Source organism: Crinia signifera, chromosome 1 (assembly GCF_055691185.1).
Source record: "Crinia signifera chromosome 1, ASM5569118v1, whole genome shotgun sequence".
In the NCBI taxonomy this organism is placed as follows: domain Eukaryota; kingdom Metazoa; phylum Chordata; class Amphibia; order Anura; family Myobatrachidae; genus Crinia; species Crinia signifera.
Genome location: NC_139217.1, coordinates 445,220,333 through 445,246,655, shown reverse-complemented (window position 1 = coordinate 445,246,655; position 26,323 = coordinate 445,220,333).

Sequence of the window (26,323 nt, the reverse complement as noted above, 5' to 3'; positions counted from 1 at the left end):
CGGATAGACTCAAGCTGGCTAGTTAATATACAAGATATGGTCGACATGTGGCTGGGTAGACACGTAACCGGCATATTTCTAGATGATGCGCTATATGACCATTAAACCCAGTCACCGCGTCTATGTGGCGTTTATGTAGATGGCATATGTCTCTGTGTCTGGATTCGATAGACATAGCATTATTTTATGTATGGCTATAGACATTGCCCTCACATCCGTATGTGGAAATAATAAAATATCAATAATTTCCTGAGTTTAGGAATTCATGATCGCCCAATCTACTTGCAAATATCAAGGAACACGTGCATAGCTATTATCACTAACATAATTATCCAAAATGACCCAACAGTGCGGATAATGACAATAATGCTATACAAAAGAGTTTTAGAGAAGAAATTATTAGATCATTCAATGATGGTCAATATACAGGTATAAAGAACCAATAGATAATTAGAGATAATAAAAAACATACCAATAAGGAAAATTTAATGATTAATCAGTTATATGGCCATTTAAACTTTACATAGGGAAATACTGGTATTAATAGTGGTGTTATTAATTTCAAACAGTTTTTCTTCAAATAGAGTTAATATTCATTATTCATTATTAGCTACTGGATGATGTCTGTACATTGCCAATGATATTACTGAACAGCAATATATAGTGTTTGAAACTGAATGGAACCTACGGGAAAGGAGGATTTCTATTTTAATACATATGTGTGCATACGAGCACAGGGGAAACAGTACTTCTGGATCCCATATGTGAGGAACCTTGTAACATAAATTTTCTATTTCAGAACAGGAATAGTGGGGTTTCCCATGGGAGCAAAGCGCATGTACAGACCACCAATGGGTCTGTTTAGCCAATTGCTCGCATAGGAAATTCCCCAGTTATAAACATCATTCCTGAGGGTAATGAAAAAAAGAGAGGAAGGAAGGAAAGGAGAAAGGAAGGAATACCATTGGAAGAAGCAGGCTTAACTTTAAGTGCACTCTACGATGCAGAATGGATAACGGAGGAATCAACTAAAAAGGTTGTTCTTCTTGATTTTTTGACTTAAATGAATTCCAAATCTATGTTGTCATTTAGGCCCTGAGGTTTGAGTGACTGCAGTTTAAGAATCCATGCTGCCTCTTGTCTACACAGGGTCCTAAAGCGATCCCCACCTCGATTCGTTACTTTCACCTGCTCAAGCCCAATCACCTGCATTCCTTTAGGGTTGCTGTTGTGCATTTCAAAATAATGCCTAGGCACACTGTGATTCATCTGCTTATTAAGGATATTCCTCCTGTGTTCTGTTACTCTATTCTTCAATTGGCGTGTGGTCCGTCCCACATAGTATTTCTGACAGGGACATATTAAAAGGTACACCACATAGCTTGTGGCACAATTGATGAACGATTCTATTTCAAAATGTTTTTTTGAGGCTGAGGCCTCAACAGTCTGTCTCTTATTGCAAACGTAATCACAGGTGAGGCATCTGGCATGGTTACATCTAAAAAAGCCCACCACTTCTGGTCCCACTAGGGTTCTTTGTGTGATTTTAATTTTATCTTGTTCCCTATTTTTGAGCATGCTTGGGGCCAGAATGTTTTTAAGACTCCGGGCTTTTTTAAAAATGATGGGGGGTTGTACTTCAAGATTGGTTTTCAGAATGGGGTCAGTGCTCAATAATTTATAGTTCCTTTTAAGGATTGATGTAATTTTACCCGCTGCCACATTGTGGGTAGACACAAAAAAGGGGGTTCTGTTATCAAAACTAGTTGGTGCCTTTTTATTTTTATTTTTAATTTGATTTATATCTTTTTTGAGCATTTCATCTCTTTTGAGATTTCCAGAATAGGTAGAGGCTTCTTCTAACACTCCTTGTGGATATCCTCGGTTTTTAAATTCACCCAGTAGAACTGAGGCTTGCTCTTTAAACTGAGTGTCTGAGGTACAATTCCTACGAATTCTATGCAGCTGACTTTTTGGCACGTTGTTCAGCCAACTTTTTTTATGGTTGCTGGAATAGGGAATGAAGCTGCACACATCTACAGGTTTTTTATAACTGGCAACCGTAACCCTTCCACCACCTCCACCAAAATATCAAGGAAATTAATTTGTGTTGGATGGTGTGTGCATGTGAAGGATAAACCAAATTCGTTGGTGTTCAGGTAGGAAACAAAGTCTAAAATAGATGAAGGATCACCGTGCCAAATAAAGAACAGGTCGTCGATATAGCGACCGTAGAGGACCAGGTTCGCCGCATAGCTCCCCTCCCTCACAAATTGTTCTTCAAATGCCCCCATGTACAAATTTGCGAAACTAGGGGCGAACCTGGTCCCCATCGCTGTACCGAGGACCTGTAAATAGTGACAGTGCTCAAACAGAAAATAATTGTGAGTGAGAATAAACCTTATAGAATCTAATATAAATTTACGCCTCTCCCCTGAGATGTCTCCATCTGTAGCGAGAAATTTGGAGACTACCTCTACACCTTTTTGGTGTGGGATGTTGGTATAAAGTGCCTGGACATCACAGGTCACAAAATGATATCCAGGATCCCATTGGAGGCCTTCAACCAACTGTATAAATCCAGTGGTATCCCGTATGTGGGATCTCAGAGAAGAGGCGTGTGACTGAAGAAAACTATCCACAAACTGTGACAAATTAGAAGTTAACCCCCCAATCCCCGAAATAATAGGTCTCCCTGGTGGATCGTGCAGTGTTTTATGGATCTTGGGGAGGTGATAAAAGATAGGGGTGACTGGGTGAGGTGTGTGCAGAAAATCAAACTCATTTTTGTTGATAGCATTTTCCTCTAGTGCTCCCTGTAAGAGTTCCAGTAATTCCCCCTTAAACATAGGTGTAGGGTCTTTTAAAAGGGTCTTATAAAAAGCCTCATCAGCCAGCTGACGTTTTGCCTCTTTGATATAGTCCTCAAAATTCTGAACTACAACTCCCCCACCCTTGTCAGCCGGCTTGATGACAAGGGTGGGGTCGCTGGATAATCTCTTGAGAGCTTGTCTCTCTTCTGTGCCCAAATTAAATTGGCATGGATGTGTCTTAATGTCACATAGATTTTTAAATTCATCCAAAGTAGTTTGATAAAAAGTATCTATAGCGCTAGATTTGTACTGAGTCGGAAAAAATTGAGATTTCTTCTTAAATATTTTCCTATTTGGATTGTAAATTTGGGTCTCAGACATTGCATCTACATGGGTATTGCCCAGGCTTTCAGATAGTAAATCATTGAGCATTTGTACCCCTATTTCATCATTAACATCTAATTCAATATCCCCTTCATTGCTTTGATTATTTGTGTTTGTATTTTTATTTTTATTAATAGCAAAATATCGAGTTCGACATAGTGCTCTTACAAAGCGATTTAGCTCAATAAAAAGCTCAAAATAATTAGGTGCTGACGTTGGGGCGAATTTCATGCCCTTAGACAGGATCCCCAGTTCTACATCAGTCAAATCCTTTGAGGAGAGATTGAATACTCCTATAGGTTCTAACGGAACCTTTGGTTTTTGCTGAGGTTTCCTTTTTCCTCCCCGTTTGCCTCTTGGTCTAAATCTCTTGCCCTTTTTGGTGTTTTTGCAAGGGTTTCGTATCTGTTGGGATGTTGGTACTGGTTGTACTCGGCATCTGGGGGTCTCTCTGTCATCCTCCCTCGTTCTAAAAAATGTCTGCCTTGTTTGGGCTCATTATAATGGTTGTGTCTATTGGGACTCGCTCTCCTATTTCTATTATGGGTCACTCGTCTCCAATTCGGGGGGGTCTCCTCCTGATTTCTCCTTGAGGAGTAGACTGAATCTTCCCTATTTTTGTTCCTCTCACTGAATTGATTCCTGTTTCTAGAGGCAATGCGGGGTCTAGAATTACCTCGCATTGCATCTCGTGTGTCTCTCGAATTCCTCCATGGAACTCGATTGTAGTCTCCTTCCCTTCTTTTTTTATTATAATCTCTCACCTGATTGGTGCTGTAGTCGTTAAGATCCCTATTAAATTTCTTCTCCTTTCTAGCCACTATCTCTTTTTCGTATTGTTCTAACCTGTTGTTAATAACCATCTCTTTATCCTTATAATATGCTTCATCTTTAAATTTAGATATAGCATCCTGAGTGATTTTGATTTCTCTTTCAATTTCTTTCAATTTAGTCTCTCTATACTCAACCAATAATTGCATTAATGACAGGGAACAATTATCCAAAATCTCCTCCCATTTTCCCAAAAGTTTAGGGTCTTCCTGAAAGGATAGTGTTTTGGAGATCCGCAGGCCGCGTGGAATTTTTCTATTTTCAATGTATTTGGTTAGGGACATTTTATCCCACCAATGTCTGCATTCAGATTTTAATAGTTCTTCCAGGCGGTCTGAGTTCTCCAAAAATTCATCATGGGGAGTATTTGCAGTGGTTTTAACACTCTCATAATTCCGCAATATATCCTGTCTCCTCTGTAGTCTATCCGCATAGCATGAAAAATTCATTTCTACAGCACAATAGTCCAGCTGCCAAGACCTAGGCAAAGGCAAAAAATTGGAAACAAAAGAAATTAGGTCTTTGGCGCTATGGGCCAGGTGCTGTATCTTGTTCCCCTGCTGCCACCGCAAAAGAGGATTGCCACCCTCTTAAAAGGCCAAAATACAAAGAAATATGCGGGGCGCTTGGGGGTGAACAAGAAATAGAAAATTTTATTAAAAACAACACAATAATGAAAATAATTAATGACAAAAAAACATACAATGCATTTAAAAACACATCAAATGGTGCACCATTTATACCTAACTCTGGGATATAATAACAGCCAGAGGTCGGGGATTAGTTCTCAAACATCAAAGAATTGAGTCCCAGTGTGACTCCTGGTTTATAGCTGTAAGCGTCCAGGCTGACAGTTCAGAGCTGTAAAGTACATAGACTTCTGTAGCGTGTGGCGCTAATTTGTGGGTGCCCGTGCACGTGGAAGGCAAGGACTTCTGTCGGGGGACTGTTTGACAGTGTCCGTCCTGCCTCCACCGTAAGCTGTTTGCACGGCACAATAGACAATGAAAACAGTCAATGTTTATTTGAATCTGCGCCGCAGCGCTGGCTCACCCCTTGTTGCTGCTCAGTTGTCTCGGCTGATTCTCTCAGTCAGTGTTTAGGGAATATCCTGACAGCAGTCGCCTCCTTTGAATGCAGGTTACCAGGCTGATTGACTTTGCACGGCACTCTGTCGCTTGGTCCGTGGGGGCGATATGCGTCTGCCGCTGGTGAAAGGAGCAGAGTCAGCTCTACAGTTGCATGTGAGTCGGCAGCGGGGTGGCTTTCTTAAGTGTCCTTTGGAACGCGTTTCTCCGCACACAGGGCGGCTTTCTCAACCGGAGTATGGAGACTTCCTCCCTGACCGGCTTTAAATGCTGGTCTCATTAATTAGCCCAGGTGACCCTCATTGATTAGACACCTGCACAACCTTAAAGGCATCGCTTGTGGTTTCCCATTTTATGGTATATTCATATGGGAATATAAGCATTTCTCTTAGTTTCAGTTTTTGTTTTCTTTAAGCATTGCATGTTAATATAACAAATAAAATAAGATAAATTGAAATAAAAAATATAAAATATAAAATATAGAAAATGAAAAATAAAATAAAAACCCAATAGCTGCATGTATTTAATCTACATAAAAACACATATATAATAAAAGGAAAAAGGCTTGTATTGCTATAGCGGATAGACTCAAGCTGGCTAGTTAATATACAAGATATGGTCGACATGTGGCTGGGTAGACACGTAACCGGCATATTTCTAGATGATGCGCTATATGACCATTAAACCCAGTCACCGCGTCTATGTGGCGTTTATGTAGATGGCATATGTCTCTGTGTCTGGATTCGATAGACATAGCATTATTTTATGTATGGCTATAGACTTTGCCCTCACATCCGTATGTGGAAATAATAAAATATCAATAATTTCCTGAGTTTAGGAATTCATGATCGCCCAATCTACTTGCAAATATCAAGGAACACGTGCATAGCTATTATCACTAACATAATTATCCAAAATGACCCAACAGTGCGGATAATGACAATAATGCTATACAAAAGAGTTTTAGAGAAGAAATTATTAGATCATTCAATGATGGTCAATATACAGGTATAAAGAACCAATAGATAATTAGAGATAATAAAAAACATACCAATAAGGAAAATTTAATGATTAATCAGTTATATGGCCATTTAAACTTTACATAGGGAAATACTGGTATTAATAGTGGTGTTATTAATTTCAAACAGTTTTTCTTCAAATAGAGTTAATATTCATTATTCATTATTAGCTACTGGATGATGTCTGTACATTGCCAATGATATTACTGAACAGCAATATATAGTGTTTGAAACTGAATGGAACCTACGGGAAAGGAGGATTTCTATTTTAATACATATGTGTGCATACGAGCACAGGGGAAACAGTACTTCTGGATCCCATATGTGAGGAACCTTGTAACATAAATTTTCTATTTCAGATCAGAAATAGTGGGGTTTCCCATGGGAGCAAAGCGCATGTACAGACCACCAATGGGTCTGTTTAGCCAATTGCTCGCATAGGAAATTCCCCAGTTATAAACATCATTCCTGAGGGTAATGAAAAAAAGAGAGGAAGGAAGGAAAGGAGAAAGGAAGGAATACCATTGGAAGAAGCAGGCTTAACTTTAAGTGCACTCTACGATGCAGAATGGATAACGGAGGAATCAACTAAAAAGGTTGTTCTTCTTGATTTTTTGACTTAAATGAATTCCAAATCTATGTTGTCATTTAGGCCCTGAGGTTTGAGTGACTGCAGTTTAAGAATCCATGCTGCCTCTTGTCTACACAGGGTCCTAAAGCGATCCCCACCTCGATTCGTTACTTTCACCTGCTCAAGCCCAATCACCTGCATTCCTTTAGGGTTGCTGTTGTGCATTTCAAAATAATGCCTAGGCACACTGTGATTCATCTGCTTATTAAGGATATTCCTCCTGTGTTCTGTTACTCTATTCTTCAATTGGCGTGTGGTCCGTCCCACATAGTATTTCTGACAGGGACATATTAAAAGGTACACCACATAGCTTGTGGCACAATTGATGAACGATTCTATTTCAAAATGTTTTTTTGAGGCTGAGGCCTCAACAGTCTGTCTCTTATTGCAAACGTAATCACAGGTGAGGCATCTGGCATGGTTACATCTAAAAAAGCCCACCACTTCTGGTCCCACTAGGGTTCTTTGTGTGATTTTAATTTTATCTTGTTCCCTATTTTTGAGCATGCTTGGGGCCAGAATGTTTTTAAGACTCCGGGCTTTTTTAAAAATGATGGGGGGTTGTACTTCAAGATTGGTTTTCAGAATGGGGTCAGTGCTCAATAATTTATAGTTCCTTTTAAGGATTGATGTAATTTTACCCGCTGCCACATTGTGGGTAGACACAAAAAAGGGGGTTCTGTTATCAAAACTAGTTGGTGCCTTTTTATTTTTATTTTTAATTTGATTTATATCTTTTTTGAGCATTTCATCTCTTTTGAGATTTCCAGAATAGGTAGAGGCTTCTTCTAACACTCCTTGTGGATATCCTCGGTTTTTAAATTCACCCAGTAGAACTGAGGCTTGCTCTTTAAACTGAGTGTCTGAGGTACAATTCCTACGAATTCTATGCAGCTGACTTTTTGGCACGTTGTTCAGCCAACTTTTTTTATGGTTGCTGGAATAGGGAATGAAGCTGCACACATCTACAGGTTTTTTATAACTGGCAACCGTAACCCTGCCTTCCACCACCTCCACCAAAATATCAAGGAAATTAATTTGTGTTGGATGGTGTGTGCATGTGAAGGATAAACCAAATTCGTTGGTGTTCAGGTAGGAAACAAAGTCTAAAATAGATGAAGGATCACCGTGCCAAATAAAGAACAGGTCGTCGATATAGCGACCGTAGAGGACCAGGTTCGCCGCATAGCTCCCCTCCCACACAAATTGTTCTTCAAATGCCCCCATGTACAAATTTGCGAAACTAGGGGCGAACCTGGTCCCCATCGCTGTACCGAGGACCTGTAAATAGTGACAGTGCTCAAACAGAAAATAATTGTGAGTGAGAATAAACCTTATAGAATCTAATATAAATTTACGCCTCTCCCCTGAGATGTCTCCATCTGTAGCGAGAAATTTGGAGACTACCTCTACACCTTTTTGGTGTGGGATGTTGGTATAAAGTGCCTGGACATCACAGGTCACAAAATGATATCCAGGATCCCATTGGAGGCCTTCAACCAACTGTATAAATCCAGTGGTATCCCGTATGTGGGATCTCAGAGAAGAGGCGTGTGACTGAAGAAAACTATCCACAAACTGTGACAAATTAGAAGTTAACCCCCCAATCCCCGAAATAATAGGTCTCCCTGGTGGATCGTGCAGTGTTTTATGGATCTTGGGGAGGTGATAAAAGATAGGGGTGACTGGGTGAGGTGTGTGCAGAAAATCAAACTCATTTTTGTTGATAGCATTTTCCTCTAGTGCTCCCTGTAAGAGTTCCAGTAATTCCCCCTTAAACATAGGTGTAGGGTCTTTTAAAAGGGTCTTATAAAAAGCCTCATCAGCCAGCTGACGTTTTGCCTCTTTGATATAGTCCTCAAAATTCTGAACTACAACTCCCCCACCCTTGTCAGCCGGCTTGATGACAAGGGTGGGGTCGCTGGATAATCTCTTGAGAGCTTGTCTCTCTTCTGTGCCCAAATTAAATTGGCATGGATGTGTCTTAATGTCACATAGATTTTTAAATTCATCCAAAGTAGTTTGATAAAAAGTATCTATAGCGCTAGATTTGTACTGAGTCGGAAAAAATTGAGATTTCTTCTTAAATATTTTCCTATTTGGATTGTAAATTTGGGTCTCAGACATTGCATCTACATGGGTATTGCCCAGGCTTTCAGATAGTAAATCATTGAGCATTTGTACCCCTATTTCATCATTAACATCTAATTCAATATCCCCTTCATTGCTTTGATTATTTGTGTTTGTATTTTTATTTTTATTAATAGCAAAATATCGAGTTCGACATAGTGCTCTTACAAAGCGATTTAGCTCAATAAAAAGCTCAAAATAATTAGGTGCTGACGTTGGGGCGAATTTCATGCCCTTAGACAGGATCCCCAGTTCTACATCAGTCAAATCCTTTGAGGAGAGATTGAATACTCCTATAGGTTCTAACGGAACCTTTGGTTTTTGCTGAGGTTTCCTTTTTCCTCCCCGTTTGCCTCTTGGTCTAAATCTCTTGCCCTTTTTGGTGTTTTTGCAAGGGTTTCGTATCTGTTGGGATGTTGGTACTGGTTGTACTCGGCATCTGGGGGTCTCTCTGTCATCCTCCCTCGTTCTAAAAAATGTCTGCCTTGTTTGGGCTCATTATAATGGTTGTGTCTATTGGGACTCGCTCTCCTATTTCTATTATGGGTCACTCGTCTCCAATTCGGGGGGGTCTCCTCCTGATTTCTCCTTGAGGAGTAGACTGAATCTTCCCTATTTTTGTTCCTCTCACTGAATTGATTCCTGTTTCTAGAGGCAATGCGGGGTCTAGAATTACCTCGCATTGCATCTCGTGTGTCTCTCGAATTCCTCCATGGAACTCGATTGTAGTCTCCTTCCCTTCTTTTTTTATTATAATCTCTCACCTGATTGGTGCTGTAGTCGTTAAGATCCCTATTAAATTTCTTCTCCTTTCTAGCCACTATCTCTTTTTCGTATTGTTCTAACCTGTTGTTAATAACCATCTCTTTATCCTTATAATATGCTTCATCTTTAAATTTAGATATAGCATCCTGAGTGATTTTGATTTCTCTTTCAATTTCTTTCAATTTAGTCTCTCTATACTCAACCAATAATTGCATTAATGACAGGGAACAATTATCCAAAATCTCCTCCCATTTTCCCAAAAGTTTAGGGTCTTCCTGAAAGGATAGTGTTTTGGAGATCCGCAGGCCGCGTGGAATTTTTCTATTTTCAATGTATTTGGTTAGGGACATTTTATCCCACCAATGTCTGCATTCAGATTTTAATAGTTCTTCCAGGCGGCCTGAGTTCTCCAAAAATTCATCATGGGGAGTATTTGCAGTGGTTTTAACACTCTCATAATTCCGCAATATATCCTGTCTCCTCTGTAGTCTATCCGCATAGCATGAAAAATTCATTTCTACAGCACAATAGTCCAGCTGCCAAGACCTAGGCAAAGGCAAAAAATTGGAAACAAAAGAAATTAGGTCTTTGGCGCTATGGGCCAGGTGCTGTATCTTGTTCCCCTGCTGCCACCGCAAAAGAGGATTGCCACCCTCTTAAAAGGCCAAAATACAAAGAAATATGCGGGGCGCTTGGGGGTGAACAAGAAATAGAAAATTTTATTAAAAACAACACAATAATGAAAATAATTAATGACAAAAAAACATACAATGCATTTAAAAACACATCAAATGGTGCACCATTTATACCTAACTCTGGGATATAATAACAGCCAGAGGTCGGGGATTAGTTCTCAAACATCAAAGAATTGAGTCCCAGTGTGACTCCTGGTTTATAGCTGTAAGCGTCCAGGCTGACAGTTCAGAGCTGTAAAGTACATAGACTTCTGTAGCGTGTGGCGCTAATTTGTGGGTGCCCGTGCACGTGGAAGGCAAGGACTTCTGTCGGGGGACTGTTTGACAGTGTCCGTCCTGCCTCCACCGTAAGCTGTTTGCACGGCACAATAGACAATGAAAACAGTCAATGTTTATTTGAATCTGCGCCGCAGCGCTGGCTCACCCCTTGTTGCTGCTCAGTTGTCTCGGCTGATTCTCTCAGTCAGTGTTTAGGGAATATCCTGACAGCAGTCGCCTCCTTTGAATGCAGGTTACCAGGCTGATTGACTTTGCACGGCACTCTGTCGCTTGGTCCGTGGGGGCGATATGCGTCTGCCGCTGGTGAAAGGAGCAGAGTCAGCTCTACAGTTGCATGTGAGTCGGCAGCGGGGTGGCTTTCTTAAGTGTCCTTTGGAACGCGTTTCTCCGCACACAGGGCGGCTTTCTCAACCGGAGTATGGAGACTTCCTCCCTGACCGGCTTTAAATGCTGGTCTCATTAATTAGCCCAGGTGTCCCTCATTGATTAGACACCTGCACAACCTTAAAGGCATCGCTTGTGGTTTCCCATTTTATGGTATATTCATATGGGAATATAAGCATTTCTCTTAGTTTCAGTTTTTGTTTTCTTTAAGCATTGCATGTTAATATAACAAATAAAATAAGATAAATTGAAATAAAAAATATAAAATATAAAATATAGAAAATGAAAAATAAAATAAAAACCCAATAGCTGCATGTATTTAATCTACATAAAAACACATATATAATAAAAGGAAAAAGGCTTGTATTGCTATAGCGGATAGACTCAAGCTGGCTAGTTAATATACAAGATATGGTCGACATGTGGCTGGGTAGACACGTAACCGGCATATTTCTAGATGATGCGCTATATGACCATTAAACCCAGTCACCGCGTCTATGTGGCGTTTATGTAGATGGCATATGTCTCTGTGTCTGGATTCGATAGACATAGCATTATTTTATGTATGGCTATAGACATTGCCCTCACATCCGTATGTGGAAATAATAAAATATCAATAATTTCCTGAGTTTAGGAATTCATGATCGCCCAATCTACTTGCAAATGAGCGCCATATGTGCAAAAAGAGTTGATTATTATTATTGAATACCACCTATAGAATCTGATTGGTTGCCCATAGCAACATCCTGTCTTCAACAGTACTTCCACTTCAGTAAATAAACCCTGATGTGTCTAGTTACTGCTTAGTGAACTATTGTATCCAATTGGAGGTCATCCTTGCTAAATGAGAATGAGGCACGGTGCAAGAAGCCTATTACAGATAGAGCCATCGTCATCTAGCCCTTTAATAGGATTAAGTAAGCCAGAACAATCAGACTTAATCCTATGCTAATCCCCTGATGTATTGTTCTATGTATTGTATCGCAGCTGAGAACAATAGGCCTTGGTGAGCCATGGCTATCCAGAGAATGCTAGCTGAAGAAGGCTCCATATGTACTGTAAAGAGGACATATTTACTCTTAAAACTAAGTTTGTGCTCACCCTAAATTCTTTCTAAACATTACGATATGTTGGGTCTGGACAGTCCCCTCGCCAAGGTGCTACATTAATATTATGTGTTATATGTGAGAGCAAACTGTACTGTGCTATATTTGTGTACTATTACATATAGCACATAATATAGAGGCAGCGACAGCTGTTATCCAGATGCTAAAAATGTGTTCTCTCCCCGGCTATTGATCATCATGGCTACTGCTCACTGGGATAAGTAGGAAGGAATATAAACTCTCTAATTAACACAATGTAAAGACTATGGGGAGAAGTTATTTAGTTTGTAATGGGAGTTAAGGGGCATTACATATGGGGCTATTATAGTCCCATTTCTGAGCGATCAGACGAGATCGCTTAAAAATTAAGCACGTATTGCATGGTGAGTATGGCCCCCGGCAATGGTGATGCGCGGTCCCACGTGTCGCTATCGCCTTACTATCGCATGAATTGCATACAGTCAAAATCACCAGTGTTCTCTCACCGGATTCCGTGGGTGCTCAGGGCCGAAGCACCTATGGAAATTCATGGCCACCCACGGGCTAGTAACTTCCCGACTTGAGAGTCCCACTGCCACATTTATATTCCGATTTGTGGCCGCAGGACCGCCAGACACGCCGCCCGGGAGACGCGAGAAAGTACAAGCTGCGGGATGTGTGAATTTTTCCGCGTATTACTCCGTGGGTGCAGGCCGGCTCTACTTAGTTCACCATGATCTATAAGATGCAGCCCAGTGCCATTTTCAGTGTCTACCCGGGGCCGGAGCCACAGCGTGTGCACTGTAGTAACTCTCTACTCTCCCATGGGCCCTCTAGCCCACACAGCAGCAGAGTTGTAACGTGCAGGAAGTCCCCGGTAAGCAAGCACTTTATTATGATATCTTGATTTGCCTTCAGTTTAATTTGTCAAAATGCAATATATTTATGCTTGCTCCTAGTCTGGAATGCATTTAACATTACAGTTTGGGCTGGAGATAACCTGCAGGATAATGTGATATTTGGCTCCTACCATTTGGCATAATGTGAAGTTTGACTCATTCTGTGCGGCATAATGTGGTGTTTTGGCTCATACTGTGCGGCATGATGTGATTTTTGGCTCCTATTGTGTGGCATAATGTGATTTTTGGCTCCTACTGCATGGCATAATTTTAACCACATTTTATAGAGTTTCCTGGGATTCCATCTATACATTCCCCTGTACCCTTTGTGGGCCAATCTCACCATGAGCAGTTGTAAACCCAATTGCAGGGCCACACCCCCTCCCTATAGGATATGCCCCTTTTAACAAGGCCACAGGCTTGAGCACTGTGGCGTAACTATAAATTTTGCTCCCCCCAGCCAAAAAAGTTTCTGGCGCCCCCCCATGCCCCTTAAACATTACGTCACACATCATAATGCCCCTTGCACTATATGCCACATACCGTCATTAAACTTATACTCCACAAATCTAAATGCACCTTACACTATGGCCGGAATTTCATGCCGCCCGAGTTCAGCGCTGAATTCTGATGTTTTTTAACTTACAAAGCATGGTTAAAAAAACGTCAGAATTCAGCGGACATCTCGCACTACACTGAACTCGTGCGAGATGTCCGTTGTCGACGAAGTCGCACTGCCGCCAGAAAAAGGGTGTGACCTCACTAAGAGGGGGAAAGGCTTATTGGGAATAATGCTCCCACAAGCCATGCCTCCCGTTTTCATCACTATGGAGGCATGCTAAGCGCTCTGTGAGCTTCTGGCATGCCCCCAGCCCCTCAGACAGATGGTAACGCATGGACACGCAGACGCCGACAAACAGACAGATACTGAGAAATGGACAGATCCTAAAACACGGGCGCTGACAAGTTGATACATGGACGCCGACACAGACACATATGTTGACACATGGACACTGAAAGACGCCTATACACAGGGATACGCTGACACACGGACTGCACATAGAGACACTGATGCTGACAGACGCTGACATCTAGAGACATAACACAGACACCCAGACACTGACACAAATATGCTGACATGTGATGACACAGACACTGAATGCTTTGCATCCCACTGTAGAAAACCAGGGTTTGAAAGAGTTAACCTTATTGTTGTGTTCAGCTCCTGCGCTGAAGCCTGTAGAAGGGGAGGGCTCTGTAACCGGAGTGCAGAGTGCAGGGGAATAGAAGGCAGCCGCTGGAGCAGGACGGTCAAGAACAGAAAGCAGGGAGAGGGACGATGCTGCAGCTGCCCAGCCTGCGCGGAGGGACGGAGGTTGTGTGTACTTTGTACACAGAAACAGTTCCGAACTTCCTGCCTGTATGCTGCTGCTGCTGCTGCTGGGAGGAAGGGAGGGAGAGAGACGGAGTGAGACAGGACGGACCTCACCTCAGCTCTGCAGGTTAGAGTGAGAGGCTTCTGGCGCCCACGCAGCCCCCACTCCTCCAAGCAGTGGCGGGGGCTGCCTTACACAAGCTACGCTACTGCTTGAGCACCAACCAGCAAAAACATAAATCGTCACCTTTGTCTGCACAGATCACTCAGCACACATCGTGGTCCGCACAGATCACTCAGCATACATCGTGGTCCACACAGATCACTCAGCATACAGCACATCGTGGTCCGCACAGATCACTCAGCACACATTGTGGTCCTCACAGATCACTCAGCACACATCGTAGTCCGCACAGATCACTCAGCACACATTGTGGTCCGCAAAGATCACTCAGCACACATTGTGGTCCGCACAGATCACTCAGCATACATCGTGGTCCGCACAGATCACTCGGCACACATTGTGGTCTGCACAGATCACTCAGCACACATTGTGGTCCGCACAGATCACTCAGCATGCTAGGCTGTGCAGCAAACTGTGTTGAGCGATCCGTGCTTAAGCACAGGCTCCCCCATCACCATGTGAGTATGGGACTTTACACATTAAGTGATAGTGATCGCTGTAATCCTAACCCTGATCGCTGTAATCCTACCCCTACCCCTCCCACAGCTTAACTCTAACCATCCCTTCCCACAGTCAAACCCTAACTATTTCCTCCCACAGCCGAACCCTTACAATCTCCTCCCACAGGCTAACTCTAACCACCCCCACCCACAGCCTAACCCTAACCATCCAATATCCCCTCCTACAGCCTATCCCTAGTCATCCTCTCCCACAATCTAACCCTAACCATTCCCTCCACAGCCTAACCCTAACCATCCTCTCCCACATCCTAACCCTAACACCCCTCTCCCAAAGCCTAACCCCAGCCATCCCCTCCTACAGCTTAAACCTAGCCATCTACTCCCACAGCATAACTTTAGCCATCCCATCCCACAGCCTAACTATACTCTTCCACAGGCTAATCCTAACCATCCGCTTCCACAGCCTAACCCTACCATTCTGTCCCACAGCCTAATAATCTCCTCTGACAGACTAACCCTAACCATGCCCTCCCACAGCCTTAACCTAGCCATCTTCTCCCACAACCTAACCCTAACCATCCCATCCCACAGCCTAACCTTAGCCATCCTCTCTTACAACCTAAACCTATCAATTCCCTCCCACAGCCTAACCTTAACCATTCCCTCCCACAGCCTGTCCCTAACCATCACCTCCCATTTCCTAACACTAGACATCGCCACCCACAGCCTATCCCTAGCCATCCCCTCCCACAGCCTAACCCTAGCCATCTTCTCCCATAGCCTAACTCTAATAATCCCTTTTACAGCCTAACCCTAGCCATCCGCCCCTTCAGCCTAAACCTAACCATCCCCTCCCACAGCCTAACCCTAACCCTACCATCCCACAGCCTAACCCTAGTAATCTCCTCCAATAGCCTAACCTTAACAACCCCTTCCACAATAACAATGCCCTCTCACAGCCTACCCATCCGCTCCCACACCCTCATTAAAATGATCCTGTCCTAAAAACAAAAATAGTTACTAGCTTTTGCACTTCAATGTAACACCAGTATCATTACGGGTCTTAATCTGCATTTAGTATGGAACTGCTCACTTCTTTAGATATCAGAAAAGTGTTTTTGACAAACTTAATTTTGCAATTTAACTATAAAATCTCTCTTGCCTCTGTGGTGGGAGGAACTTCATATAATTCTTAATGATACATGGTATCTTGGAATGCTATGGTTGTTTATGTTAGCCACTTTTATTACTTCTCATTGTAGTAGGGGGGTGGGGATTGGGTGGTTGATTCCAATTAGGCAGAGCACATGCAGTGTCTCTCACCATTTAAGAATCATTGCATAGGCTGTGTGCATGGTATAGCTGTGGCCAGTATAGGCTGTGTGCATGGTATAGCTGTGGCCAGTATAGGCTGTGTGCATGGTATAGCTGTGTGCATAATATTTGAAGGGCATAATTTTAAAGGGCAGCTTCATTTAAACATAACTGCAGCATTATACCAGCGTTCTCCCGAAGTGAAACAGAAGGAGAAATAACAACCACAACTCTGAAAACCAAAGGACTACTTTGAGTGAGTTCACTTTATCCCATACAACTCCTGCCTGCTTAATCTGGATATTCTTCCATATTAACATCACCTTTTTTACATCAGCAAGAACATTCTTTTACTTAGTTTTTATTTATATTTTTAAAATCTTACACGTACAGCTGACAAAAAGAGCATGTGAGCTGACATAGAAAGACATAGAAGTTACAAAAGACAAATTTACATACAATACATTTACAACATTTACAACATGCAAGTCAGTCAAGTCCGGTAGAGTTCGTATGGCTACGGGCATTGGTGAGTAATACATATGGTGGTGGCTCATATTAGGTTAGAATATTTTTGGTGGGCCTGCCTTTTTAATCGCTAGGTCTTGGTGCTATTGTCTTATCCTTGCTAGGTGCCGTTATTGGACATTTAACACAGTCTGATATAAGGTCAATCCTCCGGGTATTCTATCAAGAGTTTACCAGAAGTACCTGGAACTTTTCGTGCTCAATAAAATAAAAAAAAAAGAAGAAATAAAAAAATAAAAAATAACAAAAAAAATATACAGTATATATATATATAAATTTATGATCAACTTTTTCTCTTCCTATTATGATGTGTCTAAATCCATTTTTATCCAATTCATTAACTCCTTTTTTACATATACATGTGTTCGTTCATCGCACAATATTAAATAGTGAAGTTAGTGATAAACCAATAAACAATGCCCCCCTCCCCTTTTTTTTTTCTTAACCTTACCCTTTCCTTATTCTCATTGTGTTATTCTTTGTTTTATAAATTTAATACCTTATAGAAATACTGTCAGTGTGCATATTTTGTTATATATTTATTACTTATTTTACTGTGTGCCTCGTACTCCAATAGCGCGAGGCTTTCCATCTACACCATATTGTGTCGTATTTACTCAGTGTATTTCTGTTAACGGCTAAGTACTTCTCTTGTTCAGCTGTGTAATTGACCAGCGCTATCCATTCTTCTATCACTGGCCCGGTTTTAGCCATCCAGTATCTAGAGACTATTACCTTAGCTAAGGAGGACATACATAGTACGTACATTTTTAGGCCCCAGTCTATTCTGGTATTTTCAAAAATATTCAATAAACAGCCCTTCGGCGACATTAGCTCTCTCTTAACCCCAGTGTTTATCATTATACGTATAACTTGTTCCCAGAATTCAGACACTGGTTGGCACTCCCATAGCAAGTGAAAAAATGTACCCGGGAATTTTTTGCACCTAATACAGGTTATTGAAGTCACTGCTCCATATTTAATCAATCTAGATGATGACAAATACGCCCTATGCAGAATAAACAGTTGGATTTGTTGTACTCTTAGGGCCTTTGTGGCCATAGTAACCATACCTAGGGCTGACTGCCAGTCCTCCTCTGATATTGGGCCCAGATTCTCTTCCCATTTGACCCTTAATTCAGTTAAATAGTTACTTGGAGTTTCTTTTATTATTGTTTTGTATATTCTGGATACCTTCTTCCTATTACCCGATTTAATGATCTTTTTAATGGGAGATTCTTTAAAATTTGGAGGAGAATTAGCAAATTTATGATCCAGTACACTCCTCAACTGAAGGTACCGGAAAAAATACGATTTTGGTATTCCAAATTCCATCTGCAATTGTGTGAATGACTTAAAGTGGGCATCTCGATATAACTGGCTAATACAGTTGACTTGAAAAGTACCCCATACCTCGTTAAGTTGTAACTCTTTTAGGACCCCAAACATCCACATATCCTCGATGGGATGTTGTGGATCCATGCTTACGTGGCCAATTATTTTATTTGCTTCTTTCCACACCTTGATAGCCTGGACTACCAAGGGGGGATCTTTCCTGAGGGTATGTCCCTGTAGTAGCCTACAGATTGGCCTCGCTCCAGGGGTAGACATATTTACAAGCTCTTTTACGAGGTTACTACCTCTATCCTCTTCCAACCAATCTCTCATCTGGGATAACTGGGCCGCAATATAGTAAGTTCTAAAATCTGGCAAACCCATCCCTCCTTGATCTCTATCCTTCACCATCATATCAAAGCGAATCTTAGATCTCGAATAGTTCCAGATAAATGATATAATAACACTATTGATCTTCCTAAAGATTGCACGGGGGAGATAGATTGGTGACTGTTGTACTATATATAAGATCTTCGGAAGTACAATCATCTTTATGAGGTTAACGCGCCCCACTGTTGTCAACGGTAGTCTACTCCATGTTTTGCATTTTTTCTCCAAATATACCACTAACGGTTGTATATTTAGGGAGATAAATTCTTTCGGATCTTTAGAGATCCAGATGCCAAGGTACTTAAATTTCGATACCCAGCTTAGTGGGATAGGATTGAGAGAAGGGGGAACACCAGTATGATTTACAGAGAGAATATGTGACTTATGCCAATTTATCCTTATACCAGAATATTCGCCAAATTGATCTATCATATCTAAAACCCTTGGTAGGTCGGCCTGATAGTCCGCTAGATAAATTAAGAGGTCGTCTGCATACAAGGAAATTATATCTGTCTTTGTCCCTACTTTAAAACCCTGAATATCTAACTGATTTCGTAACAAACCGGCTAGTGGCTCTATTGCCAGGGCGAATAAAGCAGGGGATAATGGACACCCCTGCCTCGTTCCCCTAGACAACACAAACGCAGGGGATATCCATCCATTAACTGAGACCCGAGCAGAGGGCTCCGTATATAATAGCTGTATCCATTTGATGTATCTAGGGCCGAATCCCATATTCTGGAGGACTATCCAGAGATATGGCCATTCGACTACATCGAAAGCTTTTGTTGCATCAAGAGAAAGTACAGCTGATCGTTTTTTTTTATCCTTAGGGGTCTGCAGATGGGTTTGCAGCTTGCGAAGATTTAGCGATGTTGTTTTACCGGGCATAAACCCAGTCTGATCCGGATGTATTATTTTTAATATATATTTATTCAGACGGGTTGCCAGGATTTTTGCCAAAATCTTGGCCTCTACATTTATTACAGATATAGGCCTATATGAATCAACCTTACTCCCATCCTTATCCTGTTTCAAGATTAAACTTATCTTCGCCTCGACCATAGATGGTAGGAGGCACCCAGCTTGCGGAAAACTTAAAGTGGTGACTTTGGCTGCAGGGCTAGCTATCATAACTCTACCCTCTGCATTTCAAGAGACAGCAGTGGAGGAGAAGGTGATAACTCTGTCTTATTTAATTAATACTGTGGTAGCTGCAGAAGTCTGAGACTCTCTGAGACTGTGATTAGCAGTAAGCAATTCCTACAAAGATACTGTGCCCATCCTCTCTTATGGGATAGGAGTTATCTTCTCCCATGAGGTTATGACATTGATGTGAATACTATTCTCCCCCCATGTGCATGAACACTTATGTCTCACAAGGTGATGAAGCATTAGGGTGACTGTGTGATAACCGAGGAGAGAGACTTCTCCAGAGACAAAATATCCCTGCACTATTACGTGCCCCCTCATTAAGTACTACAAGTCACAGCTGACATTTCCTACACAGTAAAACCGACCAGGAACGGGCGGTTAAATAAATCTCTGGTCTAAGGGTAGTGATTAACCCTCATTAAATACACCAAGCTATATACTGTGGTTTGAAAAATAAGGGACAGAATACCGAGGTGGGAGGGGGAAAAAAGTGAAAAAAGGAATAAATAATTAAATAGAGAGGAGAAGAGTAAAGAAGAAAGAGGAAAGAGAAAAAAAAAAAATAATAATAATATAAAAAAAAAAAAAAAAGGGTAAATCCACCAACGCCTCTGCAGCTGCCAGATTGGAGCGATTTGCACGTGCACAAGGCAATCTGCCTCAGACACCAAATACCACACCACATACTACTCCATCCAAAGCCGGAAACCCCCAAAGCCCGCCGAAAATAACATTACAGCAGGTTCTGGAGGCAATAACTAGCAGTGAGCAGCGCCTCACCGAAAAAATTGATGGCATTCAAACACAAATAACATCAATACAAACGGAGCTCAAAATAACCAACGAGAGAATTCAAGAAACAGAAAATCGCATCTCTTTATTAGAGGATGCTAATAACAATTCCTCTACCAAAATAAATAAACTTGTTCAACAAGTATCGGAAATGAGGGCCAAAATGATCGACGTGGAAGGAAGGCTACGCAGAAACAATCTACGATTTATTGGCCTACCTGAACGCGAGGAGGGGGCAGAAGCAATTAAGTTTATAGAAAAATGGATGGTAGAGGTATTTGGTAAGACATCCTTCACGGGACAATTTGCGGTGGAGAGGGCACATCGTATTCCGGCTAGACCATTACCCCCGGGTGCCCCCCCCCGTACTCTTATTGTGAAGTTCTTGAATTATCAAGATAGAGATTCAATACTTAGATTGACACGGGATAAAGGACAGTTAGACTTTAATGGACATAAAATTTCAGTATTTCCGGATTTTGCCCAGGATGTACAGAGAGATCGAGCAAAGTTTACAGATGTTAAGAGAAGACTGCGGGACTTTTTTGCTACTCCAGATGAAGCTGCAAAATGGCTGGACAGACAGACACCAGGCTGTCAACAAGCTGGCCTCTAGCTAAACACTTCTACGAAATAAGGAAAGGGATGGAGAGCTCCCCTACACATTGGTGGTTAAGGGTTCTTTTTTCTCTTCAGCCCCGAAGTGTTTTTTTTTTTTTTTTAATTTTTTTTTTTTTTCTCTTTTTTTTTGATTGGGCTTTTGGGAGGTAGATTCTTAAGTATGCCAACAAGTACGTGGTATACAGGGTGGGGGGAGGGCTGGGCGGGTAAGGGAATCGGGTATCGTATGTGTATGATTTTTGTATTTTTTGTACAATCAGTCAAGTCAAGGTACGGGCAATTGGTGATAGTAATCAGGTGGTTGAGTTATTGTGCACCTGCCAGGGAGGGGGCTGTGATGATGCATGGTACATACAGATGCAGTAAAATATAGATGGTAAAATTATCACATGGAATGTCCGTGGCATAAATAATAAAATTAAACGCTCCTTGGTCATGGACCAATTAAGGAAGTCTAAGGCCGATATTATGTGTATGGTTGAAACCCACTTGATTGGTGGGAAACAGCTTGCGTTAAAGAGACCATGGGTAGCGACGACCTACCATGCACCATTTACATCCTCCTCTAGGGGTATCTCAGTGTTGATTAGGAAATCCTTGTCATATACATGTAATAGGGTACTCCTGGATCCTGGGGGGCGCTATATCTTTTTAGATTGTTTGATTAATAATATTCATATATTGCTGATGTTTATATATATTCCCCCACCGTTTAGTTATGAAATATTGGTAAAAGCAGCTGAATTTGCATCAACCCATCCTCAAACCCCTATAATCTGTATGGGCGATTTTAATAACACCATTGACCCACAACTAGACAGATGGAGAACAATCCCGCTAGATAAAGCAAAGGGTGGTACCGGTTTCTCTAATTTCATATCGGATATGGGATGGGTGGACATATGGAGACTCCGAAACCCAACCAATACCCAATATTCTTGTTATTAGGCTACCCATCGGGTTTTTTCCAGAATTGATCTTACGTTTATATCCAGAGACCTGGTTACCCAGGTGAGAACAATAGAATATAAACCAAGGGGAATTTCTGACCACTCGCCTATGGAATTAGAACTACTAGAAATTAGAGATAAGGGGCAAGGATTTTGGAGGTTCAATGCAAATTGGCTGCAATCATTGGGTCAGGAAGGCATTATTACTGCCCAGTGGGAGGAATTTTGGAGTTTAAATAGGGGCTCAACCGCATCAGCAAATATGTGGGACGCCTTTAAATCATATGTGAGGGGAACATTAAAAAAGAGGATAACGGAGATAAAAAAAGATAGTAGGGAAAAAATTCAGGACTTAGAAAAGAAAAGTACGGCTCTCGAAATAAAATATTTAGTGGATGGTAGTGAATCCTCCAGGCTTGATTGGCTCCAATCACAGGGTGAGTGGTTGGAGACACTACGGGTACAGAATATAAAGGCAATGGCGTTTGGTACACAAAGGAATTACCAGCATTCCGATAGATCAGGTAAATACCTTGCCTATTTGGCTCAAGTAGAATCCCAGTCCAACAGCATAAATGTGATTGAGAGAGGGGATGGAACCCAGACATATACAACTCCAGAAATCGGACAAGAATTTATACAGTATTTTACATCTATATACACATCCAGATTAAATTTGAGTGCAACGGTTATAGAGGAATATGTGTCTAAAAATGTATCCGCAGTACTAGAAGATCGAGAAATACAAGACCTGGAAGCCCCATTGACTTTGGAGGAGGTGAGGAGGGCAATTGTAGATCTGCCAAGGGGTAAATCTCCGGGCCTAGATGGAATACCAGCGGAAATATACAAAAAGTTTATAGATCTTTTTGTGCCACTCTTATTGGAGACATTTATGTCCTGCTTCGAGGAGAATAAAATCAGCAAGAACATTCACTGTAACCATTAATGCTTGTATTTGCACTTTCAGTCTTGAAAATGCCCAGCTGTACTCTAATGCCTCCACCTGTCCTGCACTTCCACTGTCAGTAGGTGTCTCCCAAAGCTCTGTTCTTGGTCCTCTTCTCCCTCTCTCTATACGCCTTCCCCGGGTGAGCTCACTTTTACGCTGATAATTATCCACTCTACCTCTCCTTTCCTGATGTCTCACCCTCTATCCTCACTTATTTCCAACTGTCTCTCTGCTATCTATTCTTGGATGAGCCAGCACTTTCTTAGACTTAAAATGTCTAGGACTGAACTGATCATATTCCCACCCTCCCGCATAAAATCCAACCATCTTTCATCCTAACTGTCTATGCTTACTGCAACCCTTCTGTGTCACTCCTGTCTGTCTTACCCTTCCCTTTAGAATGTAAACTCTCACGAGCAGGGCCCTCTCTCCTCATGTACTTTTCTTAGAATATATAAACCTCTGCCACCCTGATAATTGCTTCAGTGTCCTGTCCCCTGACGTAACTACCCTTATTTATCATGTACTTGTCCTAAATTGTCTTGTACTGTCATTCGTTATTTGTTTTTTGGTCATTTATGTATTGTTATTAGGCGCTGTGGAAACCTTGTGGCGCCATATAAATAAACGATAATAATAATAATAACTCCATGCCAGGAGTACAAGGTGCCCTATTGTAGATAAACAGGGTTTTAACACTGTGGGGGCATATGTGTGGCACTGTGGGGGCATATGTGTGGCACTGGGGACATATCTGTGGCACTAGGGGCATTTTTGGCACTGTGGGGGCATATATATGTGGCACTGTGGGGGTATATCTGGCACTGTGGGGGCATATGTGTGTCACTGTGGGGGCATATGTGTGGCGCTGTGGGGGCATATCTGGCACTGGGGACATATCTGTGGCACTAGGGGCATATTTGGCACTGTGGGGGCATATATATGTGGCACTGTGGGGGCATATATGTGTGGCACTGTGGGGGCATATCTGCCACTGGGGGCAAATATGTATTGCACTGTGGGGGCATATCTGCCACTGTGGGGGCATATTAGTAAACGGCATGAGTTGTGCGTAGGGAAGCCAATCCCAGGGCATTTTTTCAATCCCGGGATTCGGGATTGAAAAATGCTCAATCCCGGGATTCCCGGGATCCCGGGATTGGCCTCCCTAATAAAAAAATGCCACTGTTCCCAACTAATTCCCCCCCCCCCAATCCTTCCCATCACCCCTGCACTGTCACTTACACAGCACCAGTGACAGGCAGTATGACCTTCTCCGGTCCTCACAGCATGCGACACAGCGAGCGGGTATCTGGGAGCGGCACAGGCACAGCAACCGGGTGGCTGGGCGACCGAATACAATAGACATTAGACAGAAGAATAAGCGTCATGCCGGCGGCTGGGCTGCGCAGCGTGACCCTTGACATCACGTCACGCTGCGCCATCTGAGCCATGTAAGGTGCTCAGCGCTGCCCGGGTTTTAAAGAAGAAGTGTATTCTGCATGCCCGCAGTAATTCCCGAATCCCGGGATTGAGCGCTTCAATCCCGGGATTGAAATCCCGCCTATTTTAGGCCAAAATCCCGGGATCCCGCCGATCCCGATCCCGGGATTGGCCTCCCTAGTTGTGCGGCAGCGGCGTGTGGGGCATAATGTGTAATAGGCATTATGGTGTGTGGAGTATTGTGTAATTGTTATCACAGTGTGGGGTGTAACGGGCATCATAATGTGTAATTGTCATCATGGTGTGCGGCATAATGTTTAATAGGCATTACGGTGTGGGGAGTATTGTGTAATTGCCATCACAGTGTGGGGTGTAACGTGCATCATAATGTGTAATTGTCATCACAGTGTGCGGCGTAATGTGTAATTGTCATCACGGTGTGCGGCGTCATGTGTAATTGGCATCACAGTGTGCGGCGTAATGTGTAATTGTCATCACGGTGTGCGGCGTCAACGTGTTGTTGATACAAATTTATTTTTGTTTTTTCATTTATTTTAGATGACGGCATTGGAGAAAAAAACAGAGCAAAACCCAAAAAATAAAAAAAATCCAAACACACAAACCAAATATATGAGGGTCTATTGATGTAACATAACAATAGTCACAATACTACCATGATTTATAAACAGCACAAGATAAGCAGCATTACACTATAACAATTATTAGATTAACTAGTATTAAACTAGATTAACCCAGCCTATTCCTCCTTTGTACTTTAGGGTAATACGGCAAGGCTTGAGCTTGACAGATAAACCAATAAAGTAAAGGCAAGATTATTAAAGGCTAGGATCTCCTTTGGTGGTCATACCATCCATCCTGGAACTCCTAAACCCAATTAATCCTTCATGCCAAGAGAAGTGTTTTCTGGCCTCCGACATTACTCTATGACAGCTCTTCTACCCCACTGACATAATTGGCTTTCTAGTCAAAGAAGTAATATTTCTCCATGACTGAGAAATACCAAATATAAAAAGTCAATTATCACTTGTAATAACTATTAGTACTCTTCCAGTGAACTATATTTAATTGCATGCTGTTTATGGAGTGATCTCAAAGACTTAATCACTGACCTGTACTATACACAACTGCAGATGCCCTGAGTCTAAGAACAGCCTAGTACTCAAACAGTGGGTAGATTTATTTAGTAGTATGTACTTACAGTTAGTATACACAGACTTGTTGCATGGAGAAGACTGGAGCATGCAGGTAACCAACCGGTGACTGTATCTGGGTAGTGGTGCAGGATGCAAGAGGTACCAGGCTCTGTAGCAGTAAAAAAGTCGTTAATATAACAGGGTAGAATATAGTATATAGGTGGCCATCTTGGTTAGGGATTTGAAGCCTCCCTGTAGGAACCTAATTATGGAATATGCGCAGTAGCACTCTCCAATTCCAGCACCCATTCTCCATGTTAGACATTTGCTTTAGGTTTACACAAACAAGCAAACATGAACATTTCAAGTACCTTATAATCCACGTTTTTTGGGAGCGTTATCAGTAAGACTCTATCATCTGTCTCTTTAGTCACAAACTCATGAAAAACTATATTCGGTATTATTTGTGTCATTATTTTGGCTGTCAGAATTGTGATTGTGCCTGTGTTTTCTTTCTATCTGTGTTTTACTTGTCGGTATTTCGATTGTCAGTGGTGCGTATATGTCGGTATATTGTCCATCGACATCCATCCATCGATTTGGTCGTGACAATTCTGTCAATTGGTATTCATACAAACAAAACAGTTATTGTAGTTCCTCAACAAT